At 43.2% G+C, this 20,370-nt stretch overlaps 1 long non-coding RNA gene across 1 annotated transcript; it reads right to left on the bottom strand.

Moving 5' to 3' along the window:
- Positions 1 to 1,032: 1,032 nt before the first annotated feature.
- Positions 1,033 to 2,390, bottom strand: LOC144539931 (uncharacterized). Its single transcript, XR_013505160.1, has 3 exons — positions 2,325 to 2,390; positions 1,336 to 1,486; positions 1,033 to 1,190 (listed from the first exon to the last, which is right to left on the bottom strand). It is a non-coding gene; the product is annotated as an uncharacterized LOC144539931 (long non-coding RNA).
- Between the last annotated feature and the right edge of the window lie 17,980 nt (positions 2,391 to 20,370).

The following is a 20,370-nucleotide window of genomic DNA, read 5'->3' as shown; positions in this document are numbered from 1 at the left end:
TCATGATCTATCTTCGCCCCTAAAGCCTTGACAACATCCATGATCAAGGAGTAAAGAGCCTATATAGGGCCCTCAGGGACGGGGCTGCGCTTGGGAGACGGGAGAAGAAAGGAGGAGGGGGGATCGGAGAGAGGTTTTCTTCACTGAGCCGGAAGGAGATCTGTAGGCTTGTAAATGCAGCTGTACAACAACGGTTAGGGTTAGACTGATACATTGGTTTGCCGATATTTTGGGCTAATATTTGCCTTAAAAATCAGTGTTGTCCAACTCTGTTATGATGGATATGATTCATTTATTGTATGATTGATCAATATGACACTGGTTGTCTGAGGGCCCTTAACCTGAATTCATTATTAGTAGTAGCAGTAGTAGTAGTAGTTGTGCTGCCCCTTTAAGAGTATTGATGGACTCGCCTGTCCGTGTTGTCTCTAGACTTGCCCAGAGCCATATAGAGAGAGAGTTGCGTCAACGGAAGTCCAAAATGCTTGATCGTCACGTGATTCACGTAGCTTCAGATAGTTCTAGGAAGTACTTGGCGGGCAATTTGAAAACGTAAATACAGAGACAGAACTGCGATTTTTGGTAATTAGTAGTCAATAAATGCATTGATTTACAATATTTATATACAATATTTATATAGCACACCGACATGTGTATGTAGTTACATCAATGTTTTTTTTAAAAGTAAAACTTGTATGGTAGTCAAGAGCAATCGCATCCTAATGTTTATTGATATATTTAAAGGGAAGGGAAGGGAAGGAATGTTTCAAAATTCAGATTAGATTAATTTTCTACCATTTCTTTAATTCATGGTGGTTTCAGTAATCCCATGGTAACTGAGGGCCTAAGTAATCTTAATGATTTAAGCAGAAATCTGTTTATTAAAAAGGGTACATTAAAACACATCCCATCCAGACAGGACAGGACACATTAAAACACATATATATTTATACACATATAAATATATATATTTTATGTATCTTTTGTCTTTTTACTATGCATTTATTTACCGCAATGAATTCATTAAATAAATCTCTAATAAACTCAGAAACATGAATAGCATGTCAAGCAGGTTGTCTGTGCCCTTTCCTCCGTGTTGTCCTTGCATATAGTCTCCACCATGGTTTGCTGTGCTGCATGGGGATGCTCCAATCACTCGGAGAAAGGAGTACGAATGTATGGTTTCCCCACTGATACGGAGAGGAGGAAAAAATGGTTGGCTCAAGTCAGCAGGAGCAATCTTACTATCACTAAAGATCACAACAACAAAAAAATATGCGAGGTAATAATATTCAAACACTTCATTTGCACTTTTTCCACAAACAAAGACCATACCATTGGGAAGCTTAATGTTTGGTTTATTAAAAATAAGGAACAGGGAAAGGCTTGTAAAACCCAGGGAGTTGAGACTCAGGGTGCAGGGTGAGGGTGCTGTCTCATTGCAGGGAGTCTTCAGGCTCCATTGAATCCCCCTGTGGTTCTTGGGCTGAAAGAGAGAGTGAGAGAGGGAGAAAAAGACAGAGGAGAAAGGGTTAGACACACCTATATAGGCTTGGATGGGAAATTGCCTTGGGAGATGAGGTGTGGTCTTTGTTCCTCAACTTAAGTTATGGAACTTCATTAGTTGTGATCATCAACAGCTTTTGCTGCTGATGTTTAACAAAGTATGACAAGTGGCATCAGTTACTGATGTGATATTAATTTGTATAAAGTTGTCTCATGTCTTGGTTGTCTTTTATATATGTAATGAGTGTATACATGTCCAGTAAGTATAAAGTGTTCCCTAATACTGTGCATTCAACCACTATGGGATGTGTATAACACTCAACCCATAAGTTACGTTTTTGTTTACTGTTTTGAAGTCTCAAATATGCACTCTAAACCCATATCAATAGCGATGTATCACAAACATAGCTCTCTTCCTTATTATTGTGTAACGTTAACTTTATTATTAGCTCCAAAATGGATATCCTCATTTCACCACCTCCACCCACCACTCTACAAACACATGCCCCAATGTTATATTTAACTAATATTTAACTCCCCCCACCCCGCAAAAAATCACGTTTAGAAGTCTTTTTCTCTAATTCCACAACGTTGGATGAAATGGCATTAAGAGAACGGAATTTATAATTAATAGGCTGTTCGTGGTTAACGTTATGTGTTGCTAACTTTATTCAGTATCCTAGCCTAATCTGTTATCTGTTAACGTTCCCTAAATCTACTAATTTAGAGGGGGATAATCCACTAACATGCTTTAATGCACATGTTAATTTGATACAGATGTGCTGATAATATACAATCTGATTCTTTAAACATCTTACCCTTTCAAAGTGCATCACAAACGGTCCATTCCGCTGCAACTCTACTGCGCTGCTAGTATTAGCCGCTAAAATGGTCCATTGGAGAGAACGGAGATGACGCAACTCTCTCTCTATATGGCTCTGGACTTGCCTAGTTTGGTTTCCATGGTAACAGTGCTAACTGCTGTTTTTTCTTTTCTGTTCAGTTTTCTCTTAATCCCTAAACAACATATGTCTGTAAGTAATAATTAACATTTCGTTTAGACACTTACCTTTATGTGATTCTCAGCTTTAATACTTACCTGAAAGATCGCTAGTTTCTTCTTGCTTGTAATAACTATAAAAACGTTAGCAATGCTAATCGCGTTAGCACGCTATGGCTTTTCTAATGTTAAGTTAGCATTTGCGCTAATCGCTACCTGGATACAAGCTAACGTTAATACTATCCAGTTCATTGAATAACAGGGTTAGGGTTAGGGTTAGCACATACTTATGTTTATTTGTGTTGTGTGTATTTGTAACCTACTTGTTTTTGCCTCAATATATGTAAATGAAAAGAAATTAGACACATTGTAACTTGTAATTGTTATTTATTTGTATTTCAGTTTCACAGTGCTTTTAACAGTAAACATCCTAAAACTTACCTGCTGCCTCTTGGATGCTTATTGAAGAAACCTGTTTAGCTATCTGCCAAGCTAGTCAGCACCTCAACACTCTAGTGAGGGCAGAATGGTAGTGGTAGTGGTAGTAGTGGTAGTGTTATTATTACTAGTAGTAGTAGTATTCTAATCATTATCATTATTAGTATTATTATTATCCTGAGTTTCAATGGAGAGTTTTAGTATCCTGTGGTCTAAATGCTGTTTCAGAGGCTTTTCCATCCTGACAAAAATTTGCAGGGAAACAGTGAATACTTGTAGTTTTTGGGGATGTTTTGGTAAAATTCAGATAAATTGAATATTGGCAAAAAATATAATGAGCAGCTTCAGTTTAAAGATATCAGAATTGGTTCTAAAATTAATCGTTTGAGCCAGGCAGCGACAGTGCTCTACCTGGATGGGTAGCTCCATGGTAGCATCTCCAGAGCGATATTTGCCTCATTTGTGGAGAAAGAGACTATCTTTGGCGCGAGAAGGAGAATATGTGTCGCTTTGGGTGTCTCAGCACCACATCGCCAAGACAGACGTCCCTGCAAATCAGCCCTTCTGCAACACTGAGCTAAAATAATGCAAACCTTTTTAGAAGTCCTGCTCGAGGGCAGCGTGCTAGCGCCAGACGGCCCGACACTCTCATGCTAAAGAAAAATCAAGCGATTCACTGACTGAATATACGCTATTGGTTTTAACAAAGGGATGCGTGCCAAAACATATGCCTCCAGCTACCGTCTGACAGTGGCAGTCATGTTTCTTCGCTCGCTTCCTATCCCACTGCCTGTTTCTCTCCCTTTGCGTCTCTCTCCCTCTCCCTCTCTCTCTCTCGTAACAATTACCATTCTGTCGTTGCAACCCAACCAGACCCAGGTGAGAACAAGGAGGAAAGCTGTGAGTACAAATCAGCTTTAGCCATTTTACATATTTCAGGTCATACGCCTTGACCTTATTGCATCGACACACAGGCATAAAAACAGTAACAAGGATACATGTACAGACAAGGATTAAACGAATACAAAAAAGGGCTCTATATTGTACCAGAAAGCATTAGCAGAACCCTTTTTGGTGCTATAAAGAACCCTTTTAGAAAGGTTCTCTATAGCACCATGCTCAAATGGCTCTACAGACACTTTATGGTGCTGGAAAGAACCATTTATGAAATGTCCCAAATCAGCAGTATTAAAAGAACCACATTTAAGAACCACACTGGATTCTCTTTTCTGGTTCCTTGAGTCATTACAGTTGAGGAACCCTGCTTTCTCTGGGCATATTGTGCTGATAAATTATACTGTAGATAGAACTGCTGCATTGACACATAGGAGTAAAAGAGTAAGAAAAGTAAAAAAAAATAAAAACATTAAAAAAAAACCACAAATACACAAAGTACTTCTGTAGCTTTTCACCCCAAGACCCCACCCAAGACTAATTCAGCAGCTCCATATTGAGGGTAGAAATAACCGAGTGGGGAAGAACAAAGATTGGGAATTTTCCACACTGAGCGCCGAGGTGAAGGTGACAATAGGCATTTTGTCTCGAAATTTCAACCAGCGAGCCGTAAAGTGACAGTGCTGAAGGAGACAACAGTGATTTTCCTCCTTACACGGTCACATAAAAGTCCCCATTGGCTCTTTTTTTTATTTATTTATTTATTTTTGTGTTCCTGGGGTCGGCTAGTGGTCTTCCTAATTGACCCTGCCTCTCCACCCTGAGTGTCTGCCATCGATAGCATCTCCCCATCTCCGTCCATCCTCCTCCTCATCTCCTCCACCTCCCCACCCCCCCACATACACCCCCGCCCCCCCTCTGACAGGCAGGCGGAGATAAGAGGCCCCCCCCCCCACCCCACCCCCCACAAATACCCCCATCCCACCCCCCCCCTCCAGATTGACATGCCGACACGGCGTCTCCGAGGTCAGCCGGGCTAATTGGTTTGTGCGCGTCTGTGATGGATCATTAGGCCCCACAACTAGTGGACTGGAGATATTCCCCTTCTCTCTCTCTCTCTCTTTAATGCTCTCTCTCCTTTTTTCTCAGCTGTGCTCTCTCTTTCTACACCCCTCTCTCTCCCTCCCTCTCTCTCTCGTCGTCTCTTTGTTCCTCTCCGGGTGGCTGATGGACGCCCCGATATTGGGCCAGTCAGAAGCAATAACGTCCGGCGCAATCTGCGGCTCACATGCGTCGCGGGGAGAAATGATTGGCTGTTTAATCTCATGGTCCAAATGCTCAGGGTTTTCTTTTTTTTTTCTTTTCTCTTTTTTTATTTCCTGTGGCAACTGGGGGGGAGAGAGGGAGGAGGAGGGGGGAGGGGGGGTTGTTGCTTGTGAACTAAAGTAAGGCAAAGTTGTGAAGAAACAATAGGCTTTATTGGGAGCGGTCAAGCGAAACGCCCTCACACACACACACACACACAAACACACACGTTCAAAAGCGCAGGGGTGTATTGCTCCGGCGCGCCACAAACAAAGCTAACCCTTAATGTCAGCGACGGTTATTATCTTTGACAGGCCGCCGTTGACCAATGGAGCCCTCTCGTCGGCTGTTTGCGTCGCGCCTGGTGGCCACGAAGATCGACCTCTCTCTCTCTCTCTCTCACTCTGTCTGTCTCTCTCTCTCTCTCTCTCTCTCTGTCGACTGTACAGTGAGCGGCGGCCCGGCTCGATCTGCCGCCTTTGACGCGGCGGATAAATGGGGAGCGGGTCAGGCGCTGTCGCCGCCTCCGCGTTCACGCTTGTACAACCGTCCGTCAGCTAATTGATTAAACTGACGAGTGTCAACAGCGAATCCCGGGCCATTAACTGTTAAGATATGTCACATCGCGAGGGCCCGTGTCAATGTTGTGGCACCTGCACCGACTCAATTAGTGAAGGGATTCATCGGGGTATTCGCGCACGTATGCTTCATGACTCGCCCCCCCCCCCCCATCACCCACCACACCCCCGCCACCCCAGCCCCCCCTCCCCGGCCATCCACCTCACCCCGCCAGGGAGCCGCAGCCTGTAATTGGGTGTGCAGCCTGGGAAGCCCCAGTAGTGGACGGCTTGGCAGAGACTGCAAGAGTCAATTACCGGAGCTGACAGTGCCGGAGAGAGAGAGAGAGAGAGAGAGGTGCACCAGACACACTGTAGTGATCTGTCTGTGTAGGATAAGGGAGACAGGGGGCTGTTAGCTAGTGCGAGTCCAACATGCTACATTCCTCACCTCACGGTAACAATGACAGGCGTGACATATCTCTTACTTACTTACGTACGGGGGCTCGGGCACTAGAGCTCAGAGGGAAAAGTGGCTGCTATACGGTCATTTGATCCCACCGGTGAATCGAATTAGTTCATACTGCTGGTATCATAGTGAGGGGAAATCGTTCATTCTTCTTGCAAACGGGACTGCTTTCCCTTACGGCAAGTTTGCGGTATACAACAGACACACACACACACACACACACGTAACAGGGCAATATTTTGTTGAATTAAAAGCCGTATCGCGGCGCCGGGGCTCCCGAGGCTTCAAAATGGATTAGTATGTCAATGATTTAACAGTGGCAACGTTTTAATCAAAGACGATCCCGGGAACTCAGGGGTTCATTTCGCTGCCATCGCAACCGCTGACAGGACGTGATTCATGAGGTCTTCATTCTCCGAGCGCTCAGACAGGAAGGAGAATGCGGAGCTCGGCTCTCTCTCCGGTCGCTCTGACATCTCCCTTTCTCTCCGAAATGAAGTTCCTTTCGGTGACTCTGCCCCTCTGTCTGGCTGCGAGCATCCATCAAAACAGCTTTCCCTCAATTTCTCAATTTACTCTTTTAGTTCTAGAAATCAAGCTCGCCGGTGGACTGCATATGTGTGTATGGGCACTCATCAATGCAATATACTATGAGTCCTTATCAAGCAGTACAGAGCTTTCAAGTTTTCCTGATGACAGCGATTCTTCATTGAATATCAGTCCATTTATCTGGATATGATTTTCCCCTAAAGGTATAAACCAGTGAGAAGAATGAGGGAACACTTAATTCATTCAGTCATGAATTCATTTGTTTCTTCATTCAGTCATACAGTTCTCTGACATGACTGGTTTTCAAATCATCTCTTCTACCAAGAAAACCGGAATTTTTCACTTTGCACGTAGCGCTGTGGTTGCATTAAAAAAAGGGGGGGAACTTGTTCTACGTGGATTAATTAGATTCTGCCGGTAGTTTGAGAAGGTTCAGCCCAGTCTCGGTCTTTAGCTGCAGGGGCAGAGGCAGTGCCTGTCAGCATCTGCTGCCCGTTCTGTCAGGTGAGCCTCCCTCGTCCTCTCTGGATGGTCCACCACCGTCGGAGGACGCCCGGATGAAACGAACAGCTGTCTGCTTTCATGGATCGCTGACATGATGGCAGTTACCAGCTGCACGTGGACCTGTTGTAAAACCTGTTTAGCCTGTACTGGAAAGCAATAAACGTTTTAATGCTGACTTTAGAAGTCATATACCGGTCACATTTGTTCTTGTTGTTAAATCGGAATTTATTGTCACGTCAAACATGCATTTTGAGCTGTAGAATCAAGCTGCGTGGCGAGTTGTCCGATGTGATTGGGCCCATAAAAGAACTTCATATCTACAAGATGGGAGTTGTTGCTCACAAATAAAACTACATTTGTGTGGCTGATGTTTCACCTGAATGCCTATTTTCCTATTAGCTCATAGCTATGGATGTTGTTTGAGAAAATGAATTATACTGCACTATTTTACCAAGACCTGAGGTGTGCTGACCTCTGAGCCACACTGATATATTCAGTGATCAGCAAGCAGAGACGGCGGCGGGAATGCTGAGTCACCCAGCTAGAGAAATATCATCCTCGACAATGTGCCAAACGCTCTCAGTAAAATCTCATTATCATGAAAGATAGATGGGAAAAATGCACACAAATCATACCAATGCCAGACAAATCTTAGCGTTTAGATTATAGACGAAGAAGAAGAGCAAACATTTTAGCTGTTGGGGAGCATCCATTACATGTATTGTTAAAAGAAAACTCTTCCTTTAATTTCCCACAAGCTGCTTTTGTTTGCATACTGTAGAAAGTAATGAGGGTTTGTGGTGAAGCGGGCGCTGATTTAGTTTTCACAGTGAGATGCGGCGATGTCAGTTAAGAGTAAGACCTGAGTGGGTGTGTAGTTAGTCTTGTTATTGGAATCTGATGGTGTTTGACTATTCCTCTAATATGATAATGGTTAAATAAAGTGAATGCAGTGCCGTGAGCGGTTCTGCATGGTTATTACTTTCTGGCCGAGCTGCAAGACCAGAGTTAATATATATCCTGACAGCCAGGTGTGTGTGTGTGTGTGTGTGTGTGTTGGTGAGTGTTTGGGGAAAAAAAGGGGTGATTTGGGGTGAGAAGTGGTGAGTAGGAAAGTATCCACTGACACTGCAGTCTGCACTTATCAGTATGCAAACACAATGGCTATGTGAATAGACACACAATAAACACCTACCCTAACCATAGTCATAGTGGATGCTTTATGTGTAACTCAAAATTTCAATATATACAGTATAGATATGTACTGTATATAAATATCATGATCGTAGTTGAGCTATTTTAACGCTGAGCCAAAAAAAGTACGAAAAAGCTCAGTCTATCTGGCAGAGGTGATAGAGATCAGATTAGCATGCTGCGGTCCAGGAGTTATCGCACCAGGATTAAGATTAGTGAGACATAATCAACAGATCACCTGAGCACCTGGATTTTGAAACCATTAATGAGATTATCCATGTACAAATCATTATTTCTCTGCTAATCCGTCTCAGCCCAGCAGCCAGGTGCGGCATACTACAGAAAATATCCATCTTAAAGCTGCACGAGACAAGATTCCTATGTAAAATACAAGCGTTTTATCACCCGAAATCACAAAGTCAGGCTGCGGCAGAGCAAAGTGTCTCATCTCCACATCACATGAACTGCCTATAGGTTGAATCACTGTTGTTTTGTATCAATTGGTGATAGAGAGTAGCAAAACAGACATTTATTTAAATGAAAATGTCACAGATCATTACTTTAAGAAAAATAACATTGTAAGACTGAATGAGACTATGAGAGAGCCCATGGTACAACCAACCATACATCCATCAGGCGTGTGTGTGTGTGTGTGTGTGTGTGTTTCAAAGATCAAAATATACTGTATGAGTTCTCCCAAACTTAATCTATTTTTCTCTCTGTGACACACACACACACACACACGCCCACACGAGCTGCCTCTATTTGCAGCCCACAAACTCTTTCTTTTATGTTACTGACAGGTGCAGGTTTTATCAGATTAAAGATAATGTTGTGGGGCTGCAAACCTGCCATTGAGGGGATGTGTGGGGGGGAGGCAAGAGGATGTGAGAAGGTTTCACTTCTCAACACTGGGTGTCTCTCAGCCCTGGAGTAGGAAAAATAGAGCCACTTATGTGAAACGGTGGTCCACAGACTGTAAACGCCCCCACTTGTCATCATTTCCATATGGTTTCTGTGGTTTTCAAACCCCCAAGTGAAAGTGGTTAAAAGGTTTTGTTCTAATGACATTTTTACCAACTTTCACTAATTTCAGAAGCCCGATGACTCTATCTGGGACCAGGGACGACATCAGGTAACCTCACACAAGAGCTCATGACCAAATGGAGAATCTCACTCCAAAAATGAGACGCCTAGCAGTGTGACTCAAGGATTGCTGGAAATGAAAGTAAAACTCACTTATTTTTATTCATTTTAATTATTAATTTACCTATTAAGAACACGGCCATGTCGTTTTGAAATTTCATGACACTCAGGGACATAACACACCCACCCACATATACGTTGTTTTTTTTTAATCTCATATATTTTGTTGACTTACTTTCTTAGTTTCATTCCTCAGAAGAACATTACAACCTTATGACATTCTGTCTTAAAGATGTGCTGGAGAATGACAGGTATATCACAACATAATGAAGTCAGACTCTGTGGAGCTGTTGGTGTGTAGGTTGGAAATGACTCACCACCAAACCGCCAGGCATTATCCAGACCTGCCCACATGGCCCTTCTTGTCACCTAGACCTCGTTGCACCTTACTATGTATAAAGTGTTACCCATCTACCTTCTGTGAAAAGACCCTTGTGTGGGGATAGTTCATATTGGTTAGAGTTGGTTCCAGTAAGCTGTCTTGCCTGTTCCCTTCAATAAATTCCCTGTGCTATGATATGCATGCAGGTAAAAAAAAAGAAGAAAAAAAACCCAAACAAAAACTGGTTTAGACAGGAAAAGCACTGAGTGTTGAAGACAAAGTTTCAAGTGGCAGCAGTATAGCACATATAATACATAATAGTACATGTGATTAGTATATACAGTAAGTGATTTAGGTGCGAAACAAGAAAAAAGGTGAAATATGTAAGTATGAAATAATAGTTTTTGGCGCTGAATATAGGGGAACAACTTTTGGCACCACTGAAATAGTCCATTATTCATATTGACTGAAAAATGTTCAACAACCACTTGAGTTTAAGTGAGGTTCAGACCCAGGGTCATCTACAGCCAACTTCATTTCAAAAGTAGAAGCTGAAAATATCCCTGTTATACCGCACATTTTCTTTTGGTCTGCCGCTGTTAAGAAATGTCAAAGCACCACCAAGTTATTCCGGGGTGTAATAGTGCAGTACCAGAGACAAACTAATCATCACATAGAGGAAAATATTCTGTTTCATCCAATCATAAAGGTAGAAAGTCGTGGTACAAGTCTGCCACCATGTTTTTTCCATCATTGATTTTAAAATGTGGAGAGCAACTTTGAGAAACTAGTTGCCATTCATTTTCTCCAACCATAGAAATGTAGGCTGATGATAACCATGGTTGCCTCATCTTATCGCCTGCCATGGAAAAATCCTCTGAACTTTTAGATTGCATCATCCATCAGCATTCAGTCACATGCTAGTGTTGCTATAGGCCTACATATGTCCTTTAGCTGGGGTTTGGCTACATGAAAATAAAGGGAGGAGACACTATCTGTCAAACATACATGTAGCCTAGATGAAGTTCTCTATCCTACAATATGCTTCTTTTTTTTTTCAAAACTGCTATCACCTTTTTTACCTTAAAACTTGTGGAGAGTGGCTGCAAGGCGCACAACGCCCATCACTCTTGAAAAAGCGCTGCTCCAGGTGGCTTTTTGGGCAGAGCGGAGCGCTTTCAAAAGTTTAGAAAGGTAAGCTACACTAAGCGATTTTTTCTGACCACTAGAGGGTGACAGAAATCGCAACACATTTTGTAAACACACACAGCAAAGCTAAGGGGGACGGAAGCCCTTAAGGACGAACCGTGCATAAAGGCGAATGGCTAAAATAAGCATACCTACGGAGAAATATCGCCAGTTACTAGTCTCGCTTTGCCAGATTTTTCTCCTGCTGAAAGTTACATGTCCCACAATGATAAGTGAAGAGGTAGGTAGCACGTTTACTAGTTAAAAACGTTTACTAGCTCGCTTCATCAATTACTCGGGCCGAACGTGACAACAAGCTTTAGGAAAGAGGTGAAAACAGCAACAGAGCTGGTCCGCGTGTGTTTTTTTGTCAGCAAACCAATCACGATGGAGAGGCTGGGCTTCACGCTACGTAGGAGGCTGGCTGTTTCCCACAACAAAGATGGAGAGGTGGAGCCGGTGGAGAAATTTGTCAATAGCCAGAGCTTTCAACAAAAAGTACCACAACACCGATCATAAAGAGGCAGTGTAGGACCATATTGGATGTGTATTGGAAATGTCTGGTAAGCCTTTGCTCACTGCACAACACTGTATTTTCTGTGCTAAAAAGCTAAGTTAGTTAGCGAGTTAGCCAGCTTCTCTCCAGCTAATGTCAGATAACGTTATCGTGATCCGATTTTTATCTCTTCTCAAAAGCGCTCAAGGCAGCACTTTTTCCACACAAAAAAACACTACGTGTGAACGCAGCCTAAGATATTTACTATGAATTCTGACTTGCAAAGAATCATCAAATAGATCAAAGCATCAAATAGACAATGCTGTAGAGGTCCTTTTTTGCTCTCTATGTACATTGTCCCTTTTGCAACTATATAGGCTGTATTCTTGCTACAGTTAAATGCTGTGTTTATCTTTCTATACAGACATTTTCCTCTGGATGCAATGATATGCATAGTCTTTTTATGATTATTTTGAGATTTTATTTACAATACCTTATCAATGTATGGACGTGACACAATATGGTAATTTGATTGAGGACGCTCCTCTCCTTCATTACACACACCTGTTGTCTATCCTAGTAGTTGTGCCATACTGTGAAGAAGACTCTTGAGAGAGAGAGAGAGAGAGAGAGAGAGAGAGAGAGAGAGAGAGAGAGACTGATTATGCTGTACGGACTGTCTGATATCTCCAGTTTGAGATATCTTCACTTTGGTTTTGACTAGTCATAATGTAATTAAAGATATCTTAAATTAGCATTTTGACTAGTCATAATGTAATAGAAGATATCTTAAATTAGCATTTTGACGATTCATAATGTAATAGAAGATATCTTAAATTAGCATTTTGACGAGTCATAATGTAATTAGAGATACCTTAAATGCTAATTTACTGTATCTCTAAATACAGATGTATCTCTCATTACAGATATTTCAGATATCTGTAATGAGAACTACTGGAACTACCACTACTAGGCCTGTACTGCTGCAGCAGCTGTAGTAGTAGCAGCAGCAGCAGCAGCAGCAGTGTTGTTGCTTGCCACTACTGACTAATACCACTCGGCTTAAAAGTACTGATGCAGCAGCAGGAGCTGCAGCGGCAGCACCCACCACATTCCCCGTAGCCCCTGGTAAAGCTCTTACTGTGGACTTTGACAAGGGCCTACAACCCTATCAAAATTAACTAGAAAAAAAATAAAAGCTTAAAAAAAAAGCCGCCATGAGAGACGCGAGAGACACCACCAATTTTGCCCGACCTCTTGCGCACAGCCTAGGGGGCGATCACACCGAGAAGCGTCGCTACAGGCGGGCCGCTTCAAAAACGCCTAGGGCAGGCCGTGTCGGACAACACAGCTCGGTGCGGCTGTGGAGCAGGGCAGCGTGTGAGACCGGGTTAAAGACCGCTAATATCATCTGGCCCAAGTGTGCCATTGACGAGCGGCGGGACTCCGTGCCTTGCGCTAAAAAAGTTGAAAATATTTTAACTTTTATGCGCGCCTAAAAACCGCCAGAAAAACACGACACGCGGCGCAAGAGAGGAGCGCGTGCCGGGCGTGCCATACCATAGGAAGACAATGGCTTTACTGGCTACGGGTTCTAGCGGGGCTTCTCGGTGTGATGGCCACCTGTCCGTCACCCGATGCTCCTGCTCCACCTCTCGGTGTCTCGTGCCGGTTTTGACAGGATTGCGTTCATTTAAAGGCGTGTTTTCACAGGGTCCACATTTCTCTCAGAAACTATTTACATAATATGAGAGAAAGTTTCCAAACACGCCCATCAAGCATGCAATACTGGTCTGAAATGAGGGCCGTGTAAAAAGGTTCCCAAAGAGAGCCTCTTGCCACGGTCCAAGCACCAGCTGCACCAGCACCCAGGGGAGTGTGGTGTGAGGCTGAGCAGGTCGAGCTCGGCCTTTTATCCTCTGAGCTGCTCAGAATCTGATTGTGAGGTCATCAGTGCAGCTGAGATCTGATTGGTAGAGCAGAGTCCAGTTCCATCCAATGATGTCATCGGTTAGAATGGCGAAGCCGTGTTCTGATTGGTGGAGGAGAAACAGTGGGCCAAGCTGCCGATTGAATGGCAAAAATGAGTTTGGATTATTTGAGATGATATTTAGCTTATTACTTGGAACTTTTTTCTATTTGGAGTAGGCTTGTAGATGCATGGATTTACAGGTCAAACTTTTCAAGACTAATGCATGTAAAATAAGTCAAAATTGATGTGCAAATGCTTCTTAGTGTAGGTGTGTGTGTGTGTGTGTGTGTTTGCGTGACTCGTTACCAGCTCCATGTGTGCAAAATGACTCACACAGTGATGAAAGAGAGTGAGAGAGACATAGAGAGAGAGAGAGAGAGAGAGAGAGAGATGGGGGGAGGCACTGACATGGTCCTAGTATTAGCTTTTGAGTATGGCTGGTGTTGAATCTAGCACCCATATGATACTATTACTGAAGGATGCAACTGTGTGGCTGTTTGTGTGTGTGTGTGTGTGTGTGTGTGTATTTGTATCTGTGTGATTCTAGGTACTGACAGTACAACCATACAGTTTCTTCCACAGGGCCAAGCTAAAGAACGTTTAAAGATGCCAAGGTACTGCATACTGTTTGGCATATGGAACGATTTGTGGTTCTACACAGAGCCATTCGTACCATAAAACATCTGAAAAACATGCAGTATGAGATTAAATTATGAAACCCACATGTTGCTAAGGAGTTTTCTGCAGAACCACTGATTGCTCTTCATATAGCAGAGCAGAAGCATTAGAGGTTAGAGGTAATATTACAAATAACAATGTTTAAGAATCTGTTTTTCAAGATGGTGAGTGTGTCTGCAGTATACATGCACTGTCAATAATATTCTGCATTACTTTTATGTAACATCAGTGCGTTGCTCCTCTGATAACCTCCTCCTTCAAACCATGTCACACCCAGTGGTGCCAGCCATATGCTCTGAATAGGCAAAATACAGGGGGATTCATTGATCTCATTTAGCCTCAGCACAAACCAGTGGAGCACGCTGAAGTCGTTTTGCCACATATGAGCTGTGACCAATCAGATTCACAATGCCAGTGTAATGACATCGCTCATCCTATGTCCTTGAGCTAGCTGACTTGTGCGTGCCAAATGAGATTTCGCTCAGACCCCTTCAAATACATTTTCCCTCCACTGCGACCCAAATCTGATAACATTGTGAAAGCAAAATTATGTCAAGCCCTCGATGGCACAGAATATCAGCCATTTCACGGACATATTGTTTGGTTTTTTCTTGGCTTGTTGTTCATCTTTCTACAGGGAGATAAATGTGTGTGTATACAATCTTCTAATGTATCTTTTTTTAGAACATAAAACTAATTAACAGCAATGACGTTACCAGCACCAATGGTTAATTGGTCACAATGTGAAGTCTTCTGCTATGATTGTGACAGAAGCTGCAGTAGTATAACAGTGTTTTATCAAGGCTCTGACACAGTGAAAAGTGATAGTGGACCGTCCCCCTGCCACGCCGCTGGCAAGAGGGCAATCACAACCCATGCTCCCTGAGGTGGAACAGCAGTGATCAACAGAAATGAAATGGTGCTACTGTCATCGGAGAGCTCAGATCAGTCCGGGACAAAGTAATGAACACTGCCAGAGCCGCCTGACAGGGAGCTGATGGGATACTCTGCTGTGGCCGGACTCCAAGGCCCTCGCCGAGAAAGAAAAACACTTTGAAAGTGGCCATTACAAGGAGTGGGCGGAGAGACGGAGCCGCACATATCTCCACGTTTTCAAAGAGCGGAGAGCTTCTTGACCTTGGTTATGATGAAGCGTCTGCCAGCCGCCTCTGCATGGTAATTCGGTTTGTTCGCCATCCGAGCCGCTAGCCGGATCTGCCCGAGCCCTTATGGGGCGCACAAGTCATGATTATAAATCCCGGGTAAACAGTGAGCATCAAAACGCCATAACAAATCCGGAGAATGATTGGGGCGGTGGTACGAGGCCATGTGCGATTGGAGTCTGATGTAGTACAGAGTCGGGCGATATGTCATGCCTTCACAACCGCTTTCTCTAATCTGTCCGGTGTTTTTCCGCAAGGTCAAGGATGGTGGGCTGATTTGTGTGTGTGTTTGTGTGAGCGGAGGTGCTGTTGCTTGGCTGCATATGCACGAAACAGAGGCCCACACACACACTATCGCAAATGCACATATTTGGATGCACACTTACACACGCGCGCACAACAGCAGCCTGCATATAAATGCAAGGGGCAAGGATAGACATTGGTGTGCAGGCAGATGTGCTCTCTGATTGTTTTCTAAGTCTCTTTATTGCCTCGGTTGCTGTTCTGCAATTTCACAGCCCAGGGTCTACAGACACACTGAGAATAAATTAAACAGTCTATTGACCTCACTTTGTCGGCATCCAACTTTTAAAATGAATTGCACTCAATGAAAAATGAATCAGAGAGCACCGACTAAATGTCAGAAGAAGGACCACATTTTGATTGCGGGAGTTGCGGGAGATGGACAGGTCCGGCGCAGGCTGAATAATGGATGTACAAATTATTCCGTTGGATATTGTCTGAATCTTGATGTTTCTTTTCCCACTTGGTGCTGTCAAACTCCCGGCGTCGGGGCTTTTGAACATTTTTCCACACAGAAGACTTTGATTCCGCGCAAGTCGGCGAGCGCAGGGTTTCCAGAATTTGCTCACATCAAAGATCCTGAATAAATACGCTTTAGAACACTGACCCCCATGCGGGTAGATTTTTAATGTTACATATGCATAGAGTTGCATGAAGGGAGATAACAGGGGAGAGAGTAAAGGCTTAGGCAGAGTAAAGCAAGTTAGCAAATTTGATACATTCTCTCATTTTATTAACTGCTAGTGAACGAAATAGTGCTGAAATTAAAAGTCCTCCTGTATTTTGCCTTGGAACCCCCTAAGGCCTCTGCAGGAATCCCATGGGGTCCATTTGGAAACCGCTAGCTGAGTGTGCATGGAACAACATTGTTAGAATGGTTTACAGTATGTGTTCGCGCACACACACACAATCGCAAATAATAGTCCTGCTTTGTCCGTGAGCAGAGACAAATAAAGATAACTCTGGATAACTCTAAACAAGCTGTGATGTACTATCTTCTGCCCATGTACTTTATATCGATCAAACTGACTATTGGGGTTGCTTCCACTGGCAGCTTGGATGCAGAGGGAGAATGAATGTGTTCATTCAGAGGCTGAGGAGCCTGACCGTCTATTGAATTCCAGTTGAATCAGACGTAATATAAACATAAATCTCTATCAGCCTCTGCGTACATACAACAGGGTGTGTTGTGAAAATATTAGATTTAGCGGAGTTGTTATTGTGTTGCGGCGCTCCGTTGAGCACTCTACTGTATATCGACCTCTTGTTTCGCAGTTAATGGATTCAATAAAAACCCTGGTCAGGCTTTAAGAGGCGTGCGGCGTCATACGGGGTTGAGTGGCTGTCGGTCAGCGGGAACATTTACTCAGTCACCCATGTAGGTGTTGGCCACCGGGATCAAGCCCTCATGGAAGACCTAATGATTGTCTTTGTCTTACAGCAAAATCCCCCTTCTTCGCCTGTCCTGATCCATCTGTCATTTATGTTACAAGATATAGAAGGTCATTATTACCACCAGTATTTATTTTACCCCCAATTTTATGAGAGCAAACCTTACCTTTGTTATGTTTGTGTTTCATAGCCACTGTACCCCGGCTGATAGTTAGAAAACCTGCCTCTGTACTGCAAATGCATAGCGGTAAACAGTCGAAAGGCTCAGTATTTTTTCTTTCCATCCTACTTTCTGTCCTACCAGCTAGTTAACTGCATTCACCTGGCGTCGCAGGTGTAAATCAGCCCCTGATTAGATGGCGAGGATGAAATCCAGCAGGGCTCCGGGCCCTGAGGACCAGGATGGAGGACCACTGGCTTAAGGCGGTGAAAAACTGCTCAATCCTCCCTGCTGTCTGCATGAGATATGCAGCCACAGCATGAAGATGTATGTGCCGAAGCCAAAACATATTTCTTCCTTAAAATATGATCAAAGGGTTGCAGAGAATGTAACATTGCATTTCAGAATTTCTATTTATATATTATATTTAATTTACAGGCCATTAATTAGTAATGACTGGAAATAGCTAAGTGATATCCAAGTAAAAAAAAGTGCATTTGTATACCTATGTGAATGTTGTACATACTCAGTCCTGGTATGTCGTTTCTAAAATATATAATGTATTATTGTATGTATTCTACACCATAAGCAAATGAGAACCCAATGATAAAACATTTATTGTTTCTGCACAGTCACTTTCTGTAATGAATGCCCCCCCCTTGGTGGAGGATAAATCAATGGAGACAGTGTGTTTCCTCCTTTTGCTTTATCCTTCACCTCCAGCACCTTTCTAAGTTTTCAAAAGTCATCACTGCGTAATTACTGGCCTGTTATTTAAAGGGTTTATTCACTTTATTTTGAATCAGTGTACTTCTTGCGTCACTCCAATCAACAATTTTATGTTGCCCAAGCGTGTGATTAGTAGCATGAATATATAATAACAAGACAGGAGAAGAAAGTAAGATTGGGAAGTGATGAGTTTTATCAATGTTGATTCCTTGATTATTCAAATATATTCTTTGATTATTACCTTGTTGGTTCTTTTGTTATACGTATTATCTTTATAGACCTTTATAGCACCCAAAATATGAAGTCTGGAACTGAACTGATTGACATGCTGCTACCAATCCCAAAATAGAATGAATAAAAAACTACGCTGTGTGTGTGTGTGTGTGTGCAGCTGTGAGGTTGTGATGTGATGCTGTAGAGGGGGAGCAGAGCGTGTTCAGTTCAGTGCTTGGGGTCATGGAAGCAGCTTCCTTATAGCTGGCAACAGGGTTCCCACACTCGCTTGTACATCAAGGACTTTTCAATGACTTTCAAGGTCTTGTTTGGTGAAATTCAAGGATGTTTTGGGGTAAGACATGACCTTGGTCAAAATTAGACTTCATAAAGGCCTCAGAAGATCAAGAATATGGCCAAGAACTTGTGGTGAAATCCTTCCTTTTAAAACTTCTGGTATATCAACACACATCTCCATTAGAAGGTTTTCCTGATGATCCTAGGACAGAGATGAATGATGAATTTGGGTGCTATATTTCAATTAAAAAAAAATCCCAGATCAAAGACATGCTACACTCGGTGGCCACTTTATTAGGTATACCAAGCTAGTACCTGGGAGGACTCCCTAGAACAGCTTGAATTCTTCAAAGCATGGATTTCACAAAGTCCTGGAACCTTGGTCCATGTTGACTCGTAGCGTCACACAGTTCCTTCTGATTTGTCAGCAGCACATTCATGGTGCGAACATCCCGTTCCACCTCATCCCAAAGATGATCTATTGGGCTACGATCTGGAGACTGAACAAAAGTCACTGTCATGGCCCTGGAACCATCTTGAGACGATGGCACATCATCCTGCTGGAAGTATCTGTTTGAAAAGGAGAAGAATGTGGCCAGGATGGGAAGCACCTAGTTAGCAACAATGCTATACGCTGTGGCTTTGAAATGATGCTCAATTTGGTACGAAGGGGCTTAATGTGTGCCAAGGCAACATTTCCCACCATTACACCCCCACCATCAGCCTGCACCATTGACACCGGGCAGGGTGGATCCATGGATTCGTGCTGTTTACGCCTCACCCTGCTCTCACCCTGCCATCAGCATGTCACAACAGAAAGTTGTGATTTGTCAGACCAGGCGATGTTTTTCCACTCTTCAATCATCCAGTTTTTGGACTGATGTGCCCTTCTTGTTCTTAGCTGACAGGAGTGTTACCTGGCTGCTGTAGCCCATCCACTTTGAGGTTTGACGAGCTATGTGTACTGAGATGCCCTTCTGCATGTCACTGTTGCACTGAGTGGTTATTTGCGTATGTGTGGCCCGCCTGTTAGCTTGAAAGAGTCTTGCCATTCTGTGTGTGTGTGTGTGTGTGCGCGCAGGGCTTAAAATTATCACCTGCCAACCTGCCAAATTGCGGGTGAAATTTGGCTGTAACGGGTAAGTGGCTGGTAATTCTACCAGCCATTTTGGCGGGTGATGCTTTCTTATCTAGTGTTTGTATGAGAACAGAGCTTCCCCGTTTTTATACAAATGCATGAATGATTTAAATTATAGTGAAAATAAATATTCCCTGTTTTGCTGGGGACCCCCTGGAATCCCCCCTGCAAGGCCTCCTGGTGGTCCCTGGGCCCCACTATGAGAACCAGTGGTCTATTAGATGTCTTCTGTTGTTTAAGCTGGATTTATTTGAGCCCAGTAAAAACACCCTTTAAACAATTGCCAATTCCAATATACTGTGTATCACAATCACAGAAACAGGCTTATAACCCAGGCAGTTAATGTGCTTACACTACAATTTGAACGCTATTTACTTCACATTCTCTGATGTGCTTGTGGCACGCTATTGTCTACAACTACATAGCTCTGGTTACGTAGCTCTGTTCAGGCGTCAGCCCTCAGCTTTGTGTCTCATATTTTTGAAAGACCAGCAGTGCCCTCTGTCAGCCTCTATCAGGATCTCACTTATTTAATATTCTCCTGCTGTAGGTTGATTCGGCTTTTCTTTTGCCTGTGGATTTTAGCAGTATGTGCTGTAGTGATACCGTTTTGCTCTCTATGGGAGTTTTGTTGCATAATGATTTTGCTGCAGTGTTGCCAAGTTTCATATTATTTGTGAATTTTGAGCGTTGATGA

Source organism: Centroberyx gerrardi, chromosome 10, assembly GCF_048128805.1.
Source record: "Centroberyx gerrardi isolate f3 chromosome 10, fCenGer3.hap1.cur.20231027, whole genome shotgun sequence".
Classification (NCBI taxonomy): Eukaryota; Metazoa; Chordata; class Actinopteri; order Beryciformes; family Berycidae; genus Centroberyx; species Centroberyx gerrardi.
This window is presented reverse-complemented; position numbering and strand designations above follow the sequence as displayed.